General features: G+C 46.9%; 1 protein-coding gene across 5 annotated transcripts in view; it reads right to left on the bottom strand.

Annotated features, from left to right (window-relative positions):
* Window positions 1–21319, bottom strand: part of RALY (RALY heterogeneous nuclear ribonucleoprotein) — a 140308-nt gene that overhangs the window by 74512 nt on the left and 44477 nt on the right. For 4 of the 5 annotated variants that reach the window (XM_074843146.1, XM_074843144.1, XM_074843148.1 and 1 more), the window contains exon 2: window positions 15749–15839. The exons of the other annotated variant lie outside the window; for it this stretch is intronic. The gene's annotated coding sequence lies outside the window, so the exon portion shown is untranslated. The remainder of the gene's footprint in view (window positions 1–15748; window positions 15840–21319) is intronic. 5 annotated transcript variants of the gene reach the window in all.

The raw sequence follows: 21319 nt of genomic DNA, 5'->3' as shown, positions 1-21319 counted from the left end.
CAGTTTTGCAGGTAGAGCTGACACTGGCCACGTCCCTGCCTGCAATAGGTGTGACATCTCTCTCTGGATGCCACCATTAGGAGTTTAAAAGGCAGGACAGACAAAGGGCAAACAGGACAGCAGCGAGCAGCTGGCAGAGCCCCCCCTGTGGCTTTGTTTTCTCTTGCAATTGAATTAGATGCTGATAAGGGATAGTGAAGGATTTTCGTGCCACATGCGGCTCTGTGATGGAGCTTCTGATCTACGGATTACAGTTTACCAAGGAGACAGCTCTGTGGAAAAATGCTTATGAGGAAGAAATGCCACTGCTGTAAAAAAAAGCTCAGGGAACCATCTTCTGGGGTCATTTCTCTTAGGAAAACATCCCTATGAAGTCACAGAAAGACTCTTAACCAAGTGGCGGGGACTTGGTGGCTGGCTCTGAGCAGGAGCACTCTGATGTACTCCACCTGCGAGGCTCATGTCCTAATCCCGCTCACAGCTTCTTCACCAGCGCTTGCTCTGAGGCAAACAGGGTCGACCTTGCTTTCAGTTACTTCTCCAAAGAAATAAAAACAATACCATATGGTTTTACTTCTGAGGTCCACTACAACTAGGCAGATGGCTCCAATATTTGGGCTTGTGCTACAAATTAATCAAGAACCTTCTGAACAGCCAGGCATGCCTCCGACATTCAGCTCCTGAGCTAGTGCTCGTCTGAATAAAAACCCAGATGTCAGATACTGAGAGCAACAGAAGATCAGCCCCTCTCTCCGATTGAAACATTTACCATTGACTTATCCATAGCCACAAGCATCTCGTATGCATCTGTGACTGCAGTGCAAAGCGAGTAGTACTCCTGCAAAGTCAAGCATCACAACTCATCGCAAAGTAGCCAGCAACATTGTCTGAGCCTGATTTGGAAAATCCCAATGGAACAGCTGCAGGTTAAATGTTAAAACAGATTATTTTTACACAAAATAAGGCACTTTTCATAACCCAATGGCTGGAAAATCCTTTTAAAGCCAGTGGGAACTGCCACACAGGTGTTTGCAAGCCCTGCATGCTGCCCCAACGGCCCCAGTAAGGTGCACTGCCCAGGTGGTGACCCACGGAATCACCCTCCTGAGCCAAGGGCGCCCATGAGCTGTACCCCCAGGATGAGGATGTCTGCAGGAATTCCCTCATCGCAGAGTCCTAAAGCCAAAAATCAGAGAAGCAGCCAAATTTTACATTGCTCATCAAACTTTCCAGCGGCTCCAATTAATGCTGCTACATTATGTATAACCCTTAATTCCTCTCTGCATCACTGGATACGCGACACAGGAGACATTACCCAGGCTTTCCCCTTCAGCTCACTGCACCGAGGCCCTACAACAACAAGCTTTTTCTCCAAATCTCCCCACAGGTGGGTGTCAGCAGGCTTTCCACAGCCGGGAAAGGAAACTGCAGCTTCCTCCAGCCCCCTGGGCCAGAAAGCAGCAGAGGCTTTCACCCCCCATTCAGTGCATCACTTTTGCCAGTCCATTGAGCCTTGAACCTCCAGGACCACAAATGCCATTGTGTATACTCTGCTTGTGGGCCTGAGAAAGAAAAAGCTCACTGACGGGCTTGGCTGTTCCTCGTTATAAACTCTCCATGCCCTTATACTCTTTTTTTCTCAAAGTACAAAATAGTATCACATGCTTTTTACAATACTGCAGGTTTCATGTGCCACAAAGCAGCATCTGTCTGTGTTCCTGATTTCTGCACGGCTTTGACTTACAGTATCCCTTAATCGTCTGTTTTTGTTTACAACATATAAAGGAAAAGCTTCAATGCAGCTTTCCACCCCCTGCAAATACGGATATTGTTGTTTATTTATAGCTCCTTATTTGCAGAGAGCCTATGGAGACGAGAAGAGATGTCATTCACAGGGGAAGGCAGATGTATTGAATCAATCACCACACAGAGGGGCCTGGGGTGTTTCACAAAAGAACCACAATTCACAATAGAAGATAAATCATCCCAACAGTTACGCATCCTTGTCTGTCAGTTACTGTCTTGATACAAACTTCACAAAAAATAAAGCAAAAGCCCCTTTTTCTAGATCTAACAGTAAAGTACAGCTCTCTTCTCCAGTTTGTAAGCTTGCTCAAGTTGCAATGACAAAGGGAGCTGTCTCTGGTTTTATTTCCCTAGCTACCCTAGACCACCCAAATGGTCTTCATCATCTTCAAAAGTTTCCTTTTATAGGTTGGGAAAAAAAGTCCCCCAGCCCAAACTGCTGTGAACCACTATATGGGTAGGGTGGGGGGCCCTTCTTACATTAAAAAGGGATATTTCTGTCTGTAGATATAAAGCAACAGAGTTAGAAGGAAGGTGGTCTACTTTTCCTATGCAATGATAAAAATTCTTGAAGATAGACATGGAGGCATTCTTACTTAATTTGGAAAAAGAGTCAGCACTTCACAGACACCTATAGATTTCCCTGAAAGCATCATGAAAACAACCTACCTTCAGAGTTATAGGATGATGCTATCTTTGATATCAAGCCCAAATGAAGAAGGGAGAACAGAAAATAGGAAGAACTAAAAAGAAGAATAAAAGAGAATTAATAGAATAAAATCTATGGAATAAACCAGTCCAACAAAGGGCTGTGGCATTTAACTTCAGATCACAGTGGAGGGAGGAAGGTCTGCCTTAGGCTGGAGATGAATTCCCACTTCTTGGGGCCCATCCTACACACCTCTGCTGAATGCAGCAGCCAGCTCCACCTGGGGCACAGACAATTTCAACGATATAGTACCCATATTTTATTTCCTAGCCAAATATAACCATGTCAATACCTCACTGCGGAATTACAAGTATTTATAACCAACCTACCAATTAAACCAACAATGTTCAATTAGTTTCTTGGGGACAGACCTTCATGGGGACATGTGGGACCTTCTTTTGCCAGCGTGCCACGCGTGCCATGCCAGGCAGACCCGTCTGATCCCCATACACCTGGAGCCCAGCTGTCTCCTGTGCTGCCTATCTAAGCTTTTTGTGGCCCTTGAGATGCCCTTTGTATTTCCCCATTTCCCACATGGTGATAATACCCCAGGGCTGATATACTCAAGGGCTTACCAATTTGATGGCCTGGGAGACGGGAGGTGATATGTCCAAACGTGTCCTTTGCTAGAGACAGGTTCAAGCTCACCCTTTATACACTCTGGTCCTTCATCAGACGTAAACAAGCTCAGTTACACAACGTCCCATGAAAATGGATGCCACGTATATGAGCACAGATCTAACCAGAGTTATTTTTTAGCGTGGACAGCTCAGGGAACTATATAGATAATCACAATTTTGAGCCACAACATGCCGATGTCCTATGCCTGTTCTACAGGAAAGCAGGTAATAGCTCTAGGTCTTGCCTTGCTATATGCTTTTTAGAACATATAGTTCCAACCTCTGACCCTCTCCCAGTTTTGGGTTCAGCTTGCAAATCACATGGATTCAGATGACAAAATAACCCGTGTTATCTGTAGTAATGTGTTTTCCAAACCCATTGTGATAACAGCAGGAACTGGTCTGTAAGTAAATGGACCATTTATTTATGGATCGTAAACAAGAGCATTCAATTCTTCATAACCATAGAGCAAAGCTCTTTATCTGAGCCTGTGGACACCCAGCTCTTGTGAGCTGGGCTGTGGCAGGCAGGAGGCAGCTAAAAGACAGAAGAAAAGTCATTTATTCCCTCTCCTCTTCCACAGTATCCTCACCATTTAAATGTAGACCAGGAAAAAGCTTCAGAAGAGAGTCAGGCTGTGAGCAGCCAAGGTCTCTCCAAGGCAGGTACAGCTGCACTTCCTCATCTCCAGGATAACAACAAGAGTAAAGAGCTGCTGAGAGCACAAACTTCTCCCGTCGGTCAGAGCTGAAACCTGGTGGAGTCGGACCCAAGTCCATCCCTGCCCCTGGGAGCGACTGCCTGCCTGCAGGCAACTCAGTGGAGGAGCTACATCAGGTTATAGCCTTTGAACCTCTTAGATTTGGAGGAGGGACATTGGAAAAGGACCATTTCCTTACCACAGCCACTTGGATGGGAATTACCCAGAGGTTATTTTGATACACTTGGAAGTCGGGGTGGAAACTAAGCACAAGCAAGGTGGGGACCCAACAAACAGCAATCTCAGCCCTGTTGGGCCAGGAATTACAAGGCAGCAAGGTCACTAATGGGGGGAGAAATTCAGCCAAGCAATTTTGAGGGGGAGGGAAGAGTAGGAGACCGTGTTGGCAAGCACAGGGTGAAATCAAACTGGAGAAATCAATAAAGGGAAAGGACAGAGGGGGGCAATGGGACGCAGGAAAAGATAAATTAAAGGCTTGCCCAGGGGTTATGATGGCTAGTGAGCAATAAATTAAATAAAAGAGGGCAACAGGGACGAGCAAGGTAGTGTGAAAAATTAATTAAAAGGAAGGGAGGCATAACCAAGGCATAAAACATGGGTGCTGGCGGAAAGATTAGAAAACCCGGGCAATGAAGAGGCCTTGGAAAGTGTAATAGGAGCCAAGGCAGAGGCTGTAAAGGCTGTGACCACATGTGAGGGTCAGATAAACAATGCAGATGCATTTTCAAGACTATGAGAAGCAGGAAACCATTGAAGAAGAAAGGAAGCATCTTGCAGAAGGAGGCAGCGTTGCTAATACGGAGGTGCTGGTACACCAAGCTCCACTGCTTGGGTTTTGCAGCCAAAATGCAGTGGAGTATTCACTCCCCCACCTGCCTGCAAATGGTCTCCTTCCACCGACCCCTCTGCCCCCAGAGGAGAGGGCATGGGTGCTGCCTGCAGGATGGGGTATTTTAGCTGGGTATCTTAAATGCATGTCTGCTGAGACACAAGGAAAGTGGTGAGCAGGGTCAGACTTGAGCTGGCTGCCTCCAGGACTCCCCTCTGGCTCTCCAAAATGAAACCACAGACTCCCTGCAGAGGTCTCTGAAGGTATCCCCCAGCTCTGAGCAAAATTCACCAACATCTCAGCCACTGCAGTTCAGTTTAGCCCATGTCCTGGTGTGGATGCATCCTGTTGCCTTCTTCAGGTTCATAGGACAGGCAGGCTTTGGGTGATGGGCAGAAGACCCTGGCCTCAGCGGATTTATGTGGCAAACACAGACTTACATCCAAGTCCCTGCTGGGTCCATTTGCCATCAGGGACTTGAATGCCAGGTCTCAGACCGCACAGGGGAGCAGCCTGCTTCCCTCAAGGGTTATCCTGGGGTGAGCCCCCTTCACCCTTTTACACTGAAGATGTTCCACTTTGAACAAAGTGATGACACGCACTGGGAGAACCAGAGATGGAGAAGGGGCTGGATGGAGACAGCATGACCCGGCAGCCTGGCAGTCATTGATCCCACCTGAGCACCAGGGAACCTGGACTTTCCTGAAGTCTCGTTCCTGTCCACCTTTGTGAGACAGGAGTGAAACAGCTCTCTGGTGTCTCCTTGCTCATCAGCCCTGAGCCCTGTCTCAAGGCACCAGATCTCTGTGCATTGGGGCCCCAGGGCTGCTGTGCCAGGCACTGTGCTCCAGAGAGCTGTGGGGTCAGCCCAAACCCCTGTGGTCCATCGCCAGCTTCCCAGTCTCAGGTGCATCACCAGGAAGGCAGCAATTAGTCATGGGCTGGGGTATGGCGGTTTTCAAAGGATTTACTGTTGCGTGCCAGGCAGGATAAGCAGCAGCTCATCAGCTCTGTGCAGAGCAGGATGGTGTCCCCCAATGCCACCAATTTTGCACTGACAGATTTTCTGTTTGTAATCCAGGTCCTGCTTTCAGCTCTGCAGCGGTCAGGACTCAGGCAGCCTCTACGGGACCAGCTGGTCAGCAGGGACAGGCAGTCCCACCTCTGGCTTCAAAAGCATCTGTCTTTTTAGCCCAGGATGCTGGTGCACTTACTGGGCTGCCCAAGACCACAGGAGCCTCCTCCAGTTATCGTGTCAACACGAGCAATGAGCTTTGTGAGCTCCTACTGCCCATCCCTGCAAAGCTCCCTATATCAGTGTTTCATTAGACAGCTGTTAATTGCACTGTAGCGCAGGCGGTGCTTTGCTTTTGGAGGATTTCTCATGAGGAGTAGGGATGCAATTTTCAGAAGAGCTGAAGAGGGTTTGGGGGCACGTGTGGGGGGGGAAACAATTACACAAATATTTTCAGGCCCTTCAAATCACAAGGGAAAAGAAAGAATTGGACAAATCTGGATCACACCTGCCTTTACAGCAGCATGCTTTGAAATGAACAGGTTGCTTCGGCGCTCAGAGATGACTAATAAGATTATAAGCAGAAAATACCTATGTCAGAGGAGAGAAGAAGAAATAAAGGCATTCAAAGCTATGACAAGCAAATGGAAAAAAAAAAAAAAAGTATAAAGCAGACTTTTTGGATGTACTAGGAAGGGTACAAGCAAGATCAATACACTGACAACAGCAGCCAAAGTCAACCCAGAAGACAGCACAAGCACCTTCATAGGTCTCAGCGGCCACTGATCAGGCACCCCAGTGAATGCTTGTAAGGGAAGTAGGACAAGAAGTAATGGATAATTAACAACATCAGAGAGAGCTAAACGTGCTCCCTCTGCCCTAACAAACTTCTCTATAGCTGCTGTTTGAACCGGACTATAGATAGTTAAATGATAGTTCATTGTACCCTACACATAATAGGAAGCAGGTAAGGTCTCATGGAAGCTGTAATGTAAATAGAGTAGGAAAAGGGTGTATCTCCACTGCTTTTTAACATACCAGAGCAGAGACACACAGGGTATTAGGACTCAGTTCAATGAAATACCAGTTTGACTTTAGCATGCTGCAGAGCTGGGTGCCGCAGGGCTTTGATCAGAGGCAGTCTGTGCTGGATCCAGAGCCAAGCAAGCTGCTCCCGAGACCCCACTCTGCATCTCCACCGAGAGTGCCTGTCCTTATTTTGTGTGCATTTCTTAAAATTAATGAACTCAATCTGCAAGCACATACCCTGGAGTCATTCCCCACCTGTTGTAGCACTCCCATTAGTTTTGCTACTGAGATGCAGTAGGAATTTTGGTGCACAGCAAAAAACAAAAGCTGCCTTGTTCTTTTATACGAAGGCACAAGCAAGTGACTGAAAGCCCTTGGGTTCCTGCGAGGTGATGGTTCACCACTCACCAGGGCATCACTTACAGCCCATCAGTTGGCAACCAACTTCACGGTGGTTTAAATTAACGCCACAGAGCACACAGCCAGTGCAGGCTGGGTGTCAGCACACGCTCCGTGCAGCTTCCCTTGTTCAGCTGTTGTAAGACAGACTCTTCCACCTGTGTGTGTGCACTCTGTTACCGATGTTTCTCCCGAACCTGTACTACACTAAGCTGCACGTCCCCGAAGTCACATGGGAGACAGATCTGCTGAGCAGGACAATGTTCCCTTCCCAAGTTATTTCTCCAAATATAACCACATTTGAAGCTTTTGCCCTTTAAAACACTAATTCCTATAATCACTAACCCTCCTAACTACAAAGAGTCATTGTTCAAAGGTATAGCATTAACGACACCCTCAATTCACCCAGCTTCAGAGAGGCCTGAGACTGCCCTGCACGTAGCACCTTCAGGGTAGAAGTCTGTTATTCAATAGGATTCAGGCAAAATCTTTGGTATTTCCTGGCTTTATGTGTGTTGGAAGAAATTCAAGTATAATATACATAAGTATATATAACTGCAACAGGGGAGGTTTAGACTGGACATGAGGAAAAAATGTTTCACAGAAAGAGTGGTCAGAGAGTGGAATAGGCTGCCCAGGGAGGGGGTGGAGTCACCATCCCTGGGTGTGTTTAAGGGTTGTTTAGATGAGCTGTTGGTGGATGTGGTGTAGGGGAGAACTTTGTAGAGTCGGGCTGAGGGTTGGACTCGATGATCCCAAGGGTCTTTTCCAACCTCAATGATTCTGTGATAATGCATATATCCACCCTGTGGCCACGCACACTGAGGTGGGAGGTACAGAGCCCACCGCCACCACCAGCCCGGTTTCAGGCTAAGCTCTTCCTGACACCGTTGCTCCGAGCTATTATGCCACTGGTTGGGGAACCCCAGAGACAACCCGGGTTTGGTTTTGTGCTTGATGCAACCCAGGCACGTGCTCAATCTGCAGTCACAGTCTGCAGGGGAGATGGGGCACAACAAGGCAAATGAGATGAGGTCAATGCAGAGGAGGAGATAACTGATGGGAGGTGAACAGGGCACAGGTGCCACATCCTGGCTCCCAGACAGCACAGCAAAACCAAGCTTTTAGGGAAAGATGCAGAGGAATGAAACAAGGTTTGATTATAAGGCCTTCCCCTAGCATACAGGAGAGAACAGGCAAGAGACCAAGGCTGTCACGGTACCTGTTTGTCCCTCTGCTGTGAAGGGGGTAAGAACAGCCCATGACCAAGAGCTTGTCCCTACAGAGCTCATCTACCAGAGGAAATCTGGAGACCCAGATTAGTCCTCCAATGTTACCCAGCACATCCCAAGGTCATCCTCACTGATCCACTGACCCTGTTTTTTTTTAGTTGAACCTCCACCCTCAGGAAGAAAACAAACAAGAGAGAGGATTTTAGAAGAAATAAAACCCCAAACCAACCCCCTGCCCCACTCATCATAAACACAGGGTGTGTGGCATTGTCCATCATCCTCTGGATATTAAAGTACACCCAGGAAAGCAATCCAGCCTAAACTCTCCAGGCAGCACAAGGTCCCTTACGTTAGCGCTCTATCTCTGTGTCACACCACTGCCTGCAAAAGGTCAGTGCCTCACAGAAGAAGCACATATGATAATGAAATGCTACAGAAGGGAGACAGTAAAATAAGCAACTATTTGGCTCATTTCCTGAAATCTCCAATTCAAGCCAAGCTGGAAGCAAATCTCAGGACTGGATTTCTATTGATGAAGAAATGTGGCCATCTGTCTGTTTGTCTTTTCTGAGTTTCTTGCTAATTCTTATTTCTCTCCTTAAAAAAAAAAAAATCCATGCTCACATGTCATATATTTGATGCATCTGACAAGGTCAGAGCCATCATATCCCATCAAGCACGCGCCATTACAGACTTGCAATGGGAAGCCGAGAAAAGATGTGCAAAGAGAGATCTATTTTTGTATTTTCATTTTAAGGCATTCCCTTGACTTCTGCTTTCTGACTCACTTCCCAGCTCTGGTACTTAAGAGATGCAACCAGAAAGCTGCATCTGGTTAGGAGAGGACAGAGTGAACGAGCAGCACTGAGGTACTCACTTGTGTCTTGTCCCCCGTGCCTGAGCACCTCACGGAGGAATGTTTCCATGGTCATAACACCCATTCAAGCTGGAGCAGAAAGACTATTCCCTTTTGGAGGCTGAGAATTGAGACATTCAGGCCCAGCTCCTCAACACCAACTGGATGCCTTTGATGACTGAAGCCCAGCCGACTGGCCAGGGAATCTGGGAAAATTACAGTGGAGAACTCAGGAGACAGACATTTAAACCTGACTCCATCTAGCAGTAAATCCTGTCCCCTGGCTTTTCTCTCCACAATGCACAATACTGCTTGAGTGGGCAGCAACTGGTTCTTGACAGGAGAGGCAGAAAACAGCTTGTAGGTGATGGGGAAAACAAGCCAAGATGGTGAGGACCTGATGGTTCAGAAACATGTGAGAAGAACCCATCCTATGTCCTTCTGACCACTAGCTTGTTTCTCTAAGAAGGATTTAAGGTGTCAATAAATACAATCCACCCCACTCCAGGCTTCACAAATTCACTCCAGCTGGGTTCCCGTTCAATGGACACATACACAGCCAGGGGATGTGCCTGTGACAGACCACTAACACCTGGGGCAGTTCTGACCTTCCCTCTGGAGCAATCCAGAAACTTTTAAGGTTTCATTCTGCAAACGTTTTCACCTGAAGTTTGACCACAGGTATTATCCTCAGTCATGGCAGAAGAAATGACTCATGTGATCATCTGTCAGCTGGTGCTTACACAGAAGTTATTTCAGAAAAGATTTTACGTTTTCCATTCATACAGTACCTTAATCTGAATTAACCTTCAAGTCTTGAGAAGCTCTGAAAAGAAGATAATTTCAAAAAGCACATCCAGAAATGAAAAAACCAAAAATCCCCAAGTCAGATAACTTAAATTGACATGTTATTTTGGTAAGATCAAGATTCGTAGCAAACTTAATTCTCAGATACAGTATTCATTATGAATCGCTTACTCAGTTCTTAAAAGAATCAAACATTTTGGGTTGATCCCAGGAAACTAGCTCAGCTCTAGAAATTGACTCAGGAGGTATTACTAACCCATGGCTTGCTTTGAGCATAAGAGTTTTAACTGAATTTATAGGTTTAAAAGTAGACATATGCTGGAGTTTTTCTGGATTATGAAGGTTTTAAATCTCAAACCAGGTTCAGTACAATCCACTGGATCATGTATGCTATGTAAAGATATTTTTGATTTTCTGTTCAGCCTTACTGTCCTTAAATAACACCAAACACTCTTATCTTCTCATATGAGAGAAATGAGTGAGCTACATAACCTTCTGCTTGCAGAGTGCACACTCAGGTGGAAGGTCCAGAGCAGGAGGGTCACCCAGGTAGAGCTGCTAGTGATGGCCTGTCCCAAACCATCACTTGGCATCCAGAAACACCACAGCTTTCCTGCTGCTGCAGAGCAGGTGAGAGCTCCATGCAATTAATTTGCTTATTTAAAACCACAGAGCAAGGAGGCTGTTTATGAAGGGTTAATTAGCATCTCATCTTCCACTAACTCATGCCCAGCAGAGCCACACGAGCCTGATATGGGCAGAAATGAGGAAACAGCTTCTCAGTGAAGGTCAGCGCCCAGCATCCACCTCTGAAGGCTCCAGCATGAAGAACGGCAGTTCAGTGTGTCAGGACTTGGCTCTCGCTGGAAAACCTGATCCTTTATGGGAACTGCTTGGGTTCCCACTCAAAGCCAGCTAAGCTCAGCTCCATATAGGCAGAATGCAGATGGGGGCAAAGGGAGGGGACAGCTCCATTATGGAGAACTTCAGAGCTGGCTGACACCAGGATCTGAGCCTGCAGACCACACTCCTGGTGCTTGCAACTGCTAAATGACTCCTAATCATCTTCGATCAAAACAACTCCCAACATGCTCTGCTTTCACAACAAACTTTAGCATCAAGAACATGGCTCTTCTAGCCCAAAACTCATCTGCTTCCCTGCAGAGAGCAGTGATGGACTGGGGTCTCTGTGTGAGGAGAGCACTCCTCTCACCGTGCGTTTGCTCTGCGGGCTCTGCAGCCTGCTCTCATCAGGCAAGCACGAACCTACTCAAGACAAAACCTGTTCCAGATGAACCAGCTGCCTGGAAACATCCTCCAGGTAACTGCTTACAAATATCACACATGCCACTAGGTTATTTCCAGCACAGAAATGTGGGCAATCCTTCCAGAGAGTCTACTTAGAAAGGATTTTTAACGGTCCTTGCGTTTATTTACTGTAGATAAAGGTTGGGGAGCATTAGCTTTGGAGGGGATTTCTGTTCGTGTCCTACACAGCCCAGACTGCCCTTCGCCCCATCCATGGTTCGCAGCCACCACGTCAGCTCTGTCTCCTGAGACAAGAATTATAGCCTCACCACACTGAGTCTATAGCAAAAGAAAAACTCTTTAGAGGCACCAAGATTCCCAGGACTTTGGCATAAAGTGTCAAGACAGATTGGTCCTCTCTGGGTGGTCTCAGGGCTCCCATTGCTGGAGCACGGTGGGTGTGTACATGCTTCAATCTTCTTATCCTCATGGTCCACCTGCATTTTCTGGGACAGCCTGGGATCACTGGGTCTACAAGGAGACAGAATGGGTGCGACAGACCCCGGGTTCACTTTCCAGGCAGCTTTTTAACCAGTTCTCCCTGTCTCCACTTCTAGTTGGCCTAGAAGGGGTCGCTCTTTCTGTCTTTTACTGAGGTCTATTTTGACTCATCAGTTTGTGCTGTAACCAACGGCCAAAGCAGGTGACTGCAGGCACGTCCAACATTCCATCTGCAGAAGGGATGGTACAAATGGGCATCATACCCCCACTTCTGCACCTCTGTGTCAGTGGCTGGCAATCACTCTCATTGCTAGGACCATGCTCTGGGCTCTGCAGCAGACAGCAGGGACAGGGCTGAAGCCTCTTCTCCCATTTATCACTAAACAAAATCACATACTTTGTTTTATCTACTGGGAACTGTCTGAGGGAAGCTTCAATTATTTGGGTTTCTTCTCCCTTCCTTTGAGGTTTTCAAAAACACACAAGCCACTGAAGACAACTGATTTTTACTGCACTCCTGCAAATACTTGCATTTCAGTCTGTCCGTGGTCAGAAACACACGGGGCTGGTAACAGGGGACAGAAAGCCAAGCGCACTGCACCCTGCTCTGAACTACTCGGTACTTCATCTCCATCTGCTCCTCCACCGTATCCCAGCCCTGGGAAGGGATGTTGCTGATGACATAATTGCATTCAATAATCTTCCCAGCACACGCTTGCAAAAGTATGAAGAGAAATCCACACTGCAGAAATCTCATCATCTAATTGTCCACAGACGAATAAATAATAAAAAAAAGAAAAAACAAGCCACAAAGGGCAAAGCCAGTCTGCGCCAGGCATGAAGTACTTGCCCACTTTTGTTGAAATGTTAGAGCTGCAAAGTGAGTGTTGCAAAGAGCAGAAGAAGCAGTTGACAGGAGGCTATCCCTGCTCTGCACACCACTGAGGTTGTTTTCTGATGGTTCATGTCACCTGTAGAGCCTCTGGAAAGAATTACAACTTTATAGTGAGATTCATGAGTTATCCTACCGCCCCTTCATTTCCTTGACAAAGGTATCTTGGGCACAGAGGGTAACTTGGTCCCACAGTTCAGCTTTTTTAGACTTGATCATGAACCCTGTGAATACACCATTCACGTCCTGCATCTCCCTTCGCACCGGACACTGCAGCCCTTACCCAGAGCCTGCACCTACCAGCATCTGCGCTGGGCACCGACACCTGCGACCTCCTCCTGACCCGCATCATCTTTTCTAAATTAAGAAACCTGTTACATCGCTTCCTTCCTTGGCCCACAGGGTGCTAAGAAGGTCACTACCAGATCATAGCTTAAATGGCTACCGAGTGCCATCCTAATCCTGGAAGGACAGGAACTGCCGGAGCTGATAAATGACCTGAACAAGTGATTAGTCAGATTTATTTGTGATTAGACACTGCGATGGCCTGCTCCAACACTGTGTTTTTTCTAAAAAGACAGACAGAAAATTTCATCCACCTAGTTTTCACTGAGCTACGTAAGGATGCTCTGTGTCCTCTAACTACGGGACACTTCCAACCCTGTATGGGTGGACTCAAATAACAGGTATTTCTGTGACCTTTCCTGCATTGCCGGAATAATGGGCATTTTCATCAGCCTCCCTAGTTCTCCAGAGTTACTCTCAATGCTCTTTGCCAATTGCCTGAATGACAGATATTTTCACAGCTTTTTCTCCATCCCCCAAGAAATAGGCAGTTTCACACCTCCCTCTGGAATCAACCTTTATTCTGTGCGCTCACAATAAATGGAGGGAGAAGTGAAAAATGAAAAAGCAAATAATCAACGAGCAGCGTTCAAGAGTTCAGAAGTCCTGTGAAAGTGAAGAACTCACAGATTGAAGAAGGTGCTGCAGTTCAAGCTCTGCAGTCTGTACACGCAGGATAAAAGACACTTTTCTTCACTTACAGTAAATACCCTGTACAAAAGGAGTTTAAAGTACTGTTTAATATGTCACTGGTTTATATGCCATAGTTTAAAGCACTGTTTAATATGCCAACAGCCAAAACAAAACTTCGAAAAAATTCTGGCAGTGTTCTTTTTAAAATGTCTTGAATATTAAAAAAATAAGGTATTTCTTCAACGCTGCTGAATCCCGTAATTTCATTTGCTGAGTTAAATCCCCATCTATGGAATTAGGGCACAGTAGTTCTCTTATTCATGCAGAAAAGGGTTTTTAGCCAGCTCATTTGTTTAACATATCTGTATGTCAGAATTTTTTAGTCCTACTTTGTGTCAAGATATTCTCACTACTACTAAGGGAAGGTATATTAAGCTAGAAGCAGAAAATGGTTTTAGACAAGTCATAAGCAAGCCCAAATTCCCTTTCTCCTTCAGCTGCCTGGTTTTGGTTTGAGAAAGTTCAGGTGAATCTTTGTTATTTGCAGTTTCCTGGATTAGATTTCCAAATCATGTAAGAAGTATAAAACTCTTAGATCCTTATTTACTGTGTACATGTTATCTCCTGGGGTCCACCACGCAACACCAGAGCTCCTACCTGTATGTTAAGAAGTTTTACCTGATCACATATGTTTTTTTTCTCCCTCCTACGTAAATTCTAAGGAAAAATCCAGCCACGATACCAAATAAAACATATGTGTTACACTAGGACTGTAAACCCTGTTGAACTGGAAATTGAGGACCTGCTTTTAGCCACCTGTCTGGGAAGTGGAGGGGAAAGTCACTGCTGAAAACATTACACCGTTCCATCTTCACACCATGAATTGTGCATAGCACAGTTATGCCCTGAAATCTTCATTGAGCCTCTGCTGAAGCAAACTCCAGGTTTTATTCACCTAGAGTCCCGTTACTCCATTCTTACTAAAAACTCCCACAAAAGCAGGAAGAGATATCCCAGCTCAGGACTTCATTGACTTCATTGCTCAGGAACACAGCAAACTTCTAATAGCCACAGCGATTCCTGGACCAGCATTTCCCAGTACTTAGGTCACACACACTGTCACTGGACCTGATCCCTAAACCCTTCTCCTCCTTTCCTCCACAGAACCTCTTCTTCAAAGAGATGCTTTCAGCTCAGCCTACCTAGCCAAGCCAGGTCTGGGGGATGTTACAGCTCATGTCCTGACAGTGCTGTGTCTGTCAGCACTTTAGAGCTGGTCATCTTCCTAAATTGTGGCCTGAGGACACTGCTGTACCTTTTGGGGATGGGGGAACTCCCCTGTCCTGATCAAAGTGCTAAGAAACGCAGTCCTGATTTGCTGGTGTTCAAAGGAATATCAAGAGGGTGCTTTCTCTCAGCCCATTTTCAAGAGAACACTCTGCCTACCCTGTGCAGAGGCAGTACCAGGGTTTCAATCAAACTCTGGGCACCTTCCTCCACCACACCACCAGCTCTGCAAGGTGTGTATCTGCCTTGAGCACAACGTCCCCCACATGCAGCACTTCTGCACAGCTTCTCTTTGCAACCTCTTGCACCGGGGTGTGCACCAGGAAAGTCAAGAGCAGAGTCCACCTCTACGTTACCCAGAAGTCACGTTCATATTCACGTTCACTCACAACAAACTGCAAACATAACTTTTAGAAGTATAAGCAACGAATCAGAAGCCAAAACATGCCGAACCCACTGTGTCCAAAACGATCACAATTTGCCCATCAGGGTGTAATTAAGGCAATTCTTTTCCTATTGCCAATAGCACACGAGGGAATGGAAGATTCTCAGCACATCCATCAACCTTTGATTCCTCGAATGCTTACACCAGGCCAGAGTGAGGCCACTTTCTGCAGGCTCAAAGAGAGAAAACCTTCAGCCTGAACCCAGAATGAAGCCCACTCATACAATTCAGCATCTCAAGCAAAGTGTCCTCACTGCCCCAGATCTCACTACCAGGTCCCGCCTCGCACAGCAGAACAGCAGCAGCTGGGAACTGCAGGGATCCCTCCCACCATTCCTCACGTCTAAAGGTACCTCAAGACACAGTTACTTACTGGGACTGGTGTGGGCACTTGGGGAGTGTCAGTCCTTCCCGTCACTGGTCTGGGAGCAGGCGCAGCACCCCTCTACAGTCTCCGCTTCACCCTGCAAAAATCAGGACACAGAGGGTTTTTTGCCAGCTGTGGTAAGTAGATAATCCAGTACTTTCTAACCCTCAGCAGAGAAGGGTATGCTGCATAGGAAAGAAAAGCTGCTGGCGGGCTGTCTGCAAGGATCAGACCTAGGACTTTCTGAGCTAAGACTCTGAGCTGCTTAGCAAGGAGCTCAAACCAGAGCAGACAGTCGGTTGCATTCGCAGGGCTGAGTACGTGGGATAGCTGCTGGGGAGGTGGTTCAGACCAGCTTGGGTGTGGGAAATCCCACAAGAACTGATGCATCATGTTAACGCTTGCAGAGAACGAGGTAACCGGCAGATAGAAGCAGACAAGAATGTTTGGTCACGATGGCTAGGATTTATTCAGGGAAAACAAGAGTTTCTTCAAACTGAAATGCCCCACAGTAAAGCAGAAACTTTATGGGGTTTTTTTTCTGTTTTGAAAATGTGTTTTGATTTTGCTTTGGGTCAGGCCAACTTGAATTGAAACATTTTGTTGATGGAATTGAAATGTTCAGCTTTAAGTCAGTTCCTCTACGCGCCCCCCCAGCCAAAATACCTCTGGGGACTTTACATCACTTTGAGAGACTGGTCAGGTAGAAACTCAGCCAGGATACTGCAATTTGGTAGTGGGAGCTGCAGGACTTTTTATGGCGTTTTTATGCTGGGCAATACACCAGTGCCCAGTGAACAGGCTCCTGGTGCAGCCGTGTTGGCACAGTCAGGCTGGCAGGCGACACTCCTCGCAGGGAAGGCTGCAGAGCATGGTTGCTCATCCTGTAAGAGCTGGGCTAACTGCTTTAGAGGTGGGAATCTAGGTCTCAACAATTCCTTCCTCCTCTGCAACCAGACACATACCAAATCTCCCCCCACACCAGTCCCAGAACTCCAGACAAGGAGTGGGAGCTGTGGTTGAATAGCTGGGATGTAGCGAGACATCCTCCGTGCTTTGTGCTCTTCAGCCCTGGGCTCCAGAACAAGGACTGTCCCTCCGAGCTCACCGCCTATACACTCCAGAGCTGGTGGGAACTGGATCCAGGTCTCCATACTCCCACTCCAGTGCCCAAGCCATTAACAAGACCCAGTGATTTAAACCCATTGCTTCCAATCAGCCTTCTTGGGCTAACAATGATCTACAACAGAGGCAATAAATCACTGTGAGATTCCCACTCTTCCTTCTCCACCCTCCTCAAATTGATGATGATTCCCACCTCCTGCAATATTTCCTGAGTAACCATGGCTTTTATTGAAAGAACAATACTTTTTCCCACCCTGCTCTATACTCAGATACATGGGCTGTCTGATCCCCCGGGGAGGGTAGGAGGGGCAGGCAGGGCTCCTGCCAGTCATCATAAACGTTAGGCTGAATGGTTATAGTTCATCCACCCAGCCCACCAGGAGAGACCCTCTGTACTTAGGGGCTCAATTCAGTTTCAGTTATGCTACAGCACTGCAAAAGGTCAAACTGGAATGAAGCTTTTAATTAAAACAGAGAAAGCACTAAAGAGACAGAGAAATGAAGCACTGGGCTTCAACCAACAATGAGGTCACACGTATCTAATGAACTGATCAGAGGTGACATGCTGGCTTTCACAGCAGAAGTCTCTGCACACTCTGGCAGTGCACCGATGGATAATCTCTCCTGCACAGGGGTTCAAAGCTCTGCATGAGAAACCCACTGCAGTGATGAAGGCTAAAAGCAGGGATGCTGCCATGTGGCCACATTTCCCACCATCTAAGAACCCAACAAAGCATTCAGGACGATGAACTTCCCCCTGTGCTGTTTCCTCAGTCCCCCTCCATTTCAATGGATGCATCATTCAAGTTTATTGAGCCTCTCCTCTCAGAGATCTGGTAGCATCTCTCAGAAGTTCAACTGAGTATGTAAAAGTGTTGGAATCAACGATGAGTGCAGCAATGCTGTGAGAACAGGCCTTCATGCAGGAGAGATGCAGAAGAGGGGAGAGAGTAAGAGAAACTTAGGTCTGAGCAGAGCCCTGAACATCAAAACTCTCAGAGATCCTAGGGATGTGCAAAAGAAAATGGCTCATGGCCTGCTCTGATCATACCTGCCAGAGCCCTGAAGGTCCCTACTTCGCCATTGCTTAGACAGAACAGGGCAGATGGAGAATTACAGAAGCAAATTCCAGGAAGGAAGGAGGAACAGAGATTTTGCCTGAGATCTGAATGAAGGTCTGAATGCCTTCCCCATCCTCCTCCCAAACTGACCCAGATGCCTCAACTGAGACAGAAGTGTTTATCTTGCTCCTAAAGCCTTCTCCTGCTGATAAGAACCTAAAAGTGTGGGAGGGGAGGGGAAGTATGAGGGGCAGAGGGACATGGTGCATCAAAGAGCATCAGAAGCTCTGAGTTCTGCTATTGGTTCCACTGTGCACCTCTTGGAGACCAACGGCCAAAATACTACATCTCTATGTCCCTTCGGATGTTAAGTCAGACCCAGATGAGGTCAGCACAGGTGCGTGATAACCTGAAGTTGAAGCTGTACAGGAGGTGTCACAGAAAAACCTCACCACTAAGAAGATCAAGGGAGCTAAGAAAAGGAAGTCCACCTCTGCTGATGCATAATCCCCTCATTTCCCAAGTCTCCAGCTACACGAAAAACCAAATTGTCTTGCTCTTACACCAAGTTCCTCTTCACTGCATGAGTCCTAATGAATTCAGGCAGCAGGAGCAGCAGTCTCCAGCCCTTACAAAGCTGGAGGCAATCAGTGCAGTGCACAGTCCTGTGATTTTTCTAGAACCACTTCAACTTACGATGCAAAAGTGAAGGAGGAAGGAGGCAAGTACCCTGCCAAAATACAACAACATCTTTCAAACAAAGTAACTGCACTAAAATGTGCTGGTTTATTTTCACTCTGGGCTCCCAAAGCATTTCCCTCCTCTCCCTGAATGATAACGGGCATAAAAATTAAATATAAATTCTCCAACAAAAAGCGAAATGCACTGAAGGGTAATAAATCACGGGGGCTGGATGGCATTCAGAGGAAGTTGGGGGAAGGAATAAAGGATGAAATAGCGCAGATACTGACTAAGATATATCATAGACCCTTAAAAACCCAACGCTCATCCTCAGGGCAGGGGACTCGCCACAATGGGCTGAATTTTGATGAAGCAGCAAAGGGAACTTGCCCAGCAAAGCTGTGGGGTTGGTAGGTGGTGCTCACACTCCGGCAGAGCTCAGAGCACAGCAAATGTCACCCCAGCACCATGCTCACATCCCCACCTCATGCGGGGATGAAGACCCCAATGAAAACACCTTCTAATTTCCCCAAAGCTACAGTTCTGTCCCAGTTGCTAACCGCTGAGGTCAGACCACCTGCAAACAGAAAGCCTGTGCTGGGGGTCTCTAACATACTTTGTACAAAACAGGCAACATGCCCTTCTGGCTCACACAAAGGGCCTGCAGGGATGTACCTGTGGGACTGGTGCTGCTCCTCTTTCTCCTTAGGGCCACATGCCAAACACAAGGCGCTGCACTGGCACCGGCAGTGGGATCGATCAGGAACTCCAGAAAAAGTAAAGAGGGACCAGCCCGGTGCTGCAGTGGGAATATACACATTTCCAGTCAGCAGCTATCACAGACCGGATGCTCTCTCATATGATGACCTGTGATTCTTACACTGGCATTTCCAGTAACCTGAAACACTCCCCAGGGCATCACACAGAAACACAATATTCTGGAAACACTATGTATCAGCTCCGATTTTCTTCTAATAAACAAGATTACCTTTAATTTTGCAGGCACCTCCTACTTCATTAAACTTAAAAATCTTGCTCTCCAGGGGTTTCCTCCTCAACTGGGGGAGGAAATGAAAGACAGAAAATGCAGTTTAATTGGGGATGAAGCTTCATCTTTACACTGCCTATCATAATTATGTGTCATTTAAACAAGCATGGAGCAGGTGTGAAATGGCACCAGCTCCAGTTGCGCATAAAAAAAAGTTGACACCAGCAGCATGTCTCAGCCAGAATCTGATGGTACAACTTGAAAACTCCTTTTCTCTTTGGTTTCTTTCTTCCTTTGTTCCCTCAAACTTCTCAGAAAATTTTCTTTTTGAAATGGGAGAGAAGAAATGGCATCTTTGCAAAGCCAAGTGGTTTGAAAGGAAGAGAAGGTAATTTCAGCACTATGTGCCAGGGCACAGCAACAGCCCCTGCAAAACGTGGGGCAGGGCTGGTGTTGGCGTAGAGGACGGGTGAGTGGAGGCACATTAATGCAGCCACGTGCCTTTGTGTGACACAAAAATGGTAGAGCTAAATCTGCTGCTCCTGCTTCGGCATCACTTTGCCTCCCCTTGCCGTCCTGGATAAGACTCCAGCTGAGGTTGATGCTTGCAGGTGAGATCAGAGTGCACCACCGTGGAAGTGACCTCAAGGTGCTGAAGCTTGCCCTGGGAGTTGAGTTGGGTGGGAGAGGGTTTCTGCTTTCCCTCAGGTCACTCAGCCCCCTTTCTCCATGCTCCAGCACCGGGAGGAACAAAGCAATGAAGCACTTCTGTCAAGCTAATATTGAGGATTTCAGTCAACCTTCTGCAGAGAACAAAACCGAGGAAGAGCAAGGAGAGCTCTGCAGATGGGTTATGCTGCTCATAAGGGAAAGGAGACCTGGAGTTCATCCTTTGAGCTGCTAGGGAGTCTCCACAGAATTAAGGGCAGCTCAGTTGGCTTAGGTCTTCCCAAAACAGCTTGAATCACTGAGGCTTTTCCATCTGAGGAAGCCCAAGATCAGGCTCATCATGTGTGTCCCTCCAGGCTGAGATCTTCTCCCGTATGGGCTTTCCATGCAAGCTGGGAGCTTGGACCTGCTTGTGCCCCCGCCTCTCTTCTGCACAAAGACAATTTCAGCACTTGTCTGCCCTCCAGCGCCCTTCCAAAACCTGCGGGTGACTCCCACCAGAGCCCTAGGAGAGACAGGAAGTTGGAGAAACCAAACCATTTGACTTCAGAACAAATGCAAAGCAGCTCAGCTCAGACAGTCAGCATTCCTGGGCTCCTGCTTTGTCTGTTTGCTTAGTCTGACAGGACTGTACCATTCCTCCTGAAAAAGAGATGCCTGAAACATGAGTCAGAGCAGAGATCTCTACCCTTTGTGCCTTTCTGGATGTTATCAGTAACACCTAGATATAAATAGCGCCTATTTTTCTAACAAGTGCCTTTTCTATATTTCCCACCATGGAAGATAAAATAGGGAGGAACTCCATTTAACTGATGCACTTTAATTAGTTGCCTGTCTTGTCAAAGCCTTGCTCCTATATTCTGATGCAAATTCATGGCCTTTCATTTTAAATATTACGTCAGTTCAGCTTTAGTCTTCCAGTGATCCTTTAATGTCATATTTTCTTCCCAGTAAATCAATATTCAGATCCTCTAATTGGAACTTATCTGCTCATCCAACCTTGGGCTAGGTTTATTTAGCAGCTGAGTGTATCAGACACTTTTACAGACTGAA

The sequence above is a fragment of the Strix aluco genome, chromosome 17, assembly GCF_031877795.1.
Source record: "Strix aluco isolate bStrAlu1 chromosome 17, bStrAlu1.hap1, whole genome shotgun sequence".
Lineage (NCBI taxonomy): Eukaryota > Metazoa > Chordata > Aves > Strigiformes > Strigidae > Strix > Strix aluco.
Note: the sequence above shows the minus strand (reverse complement) of the source record. Positions and strands in the feature narration are given on the sequence as shown.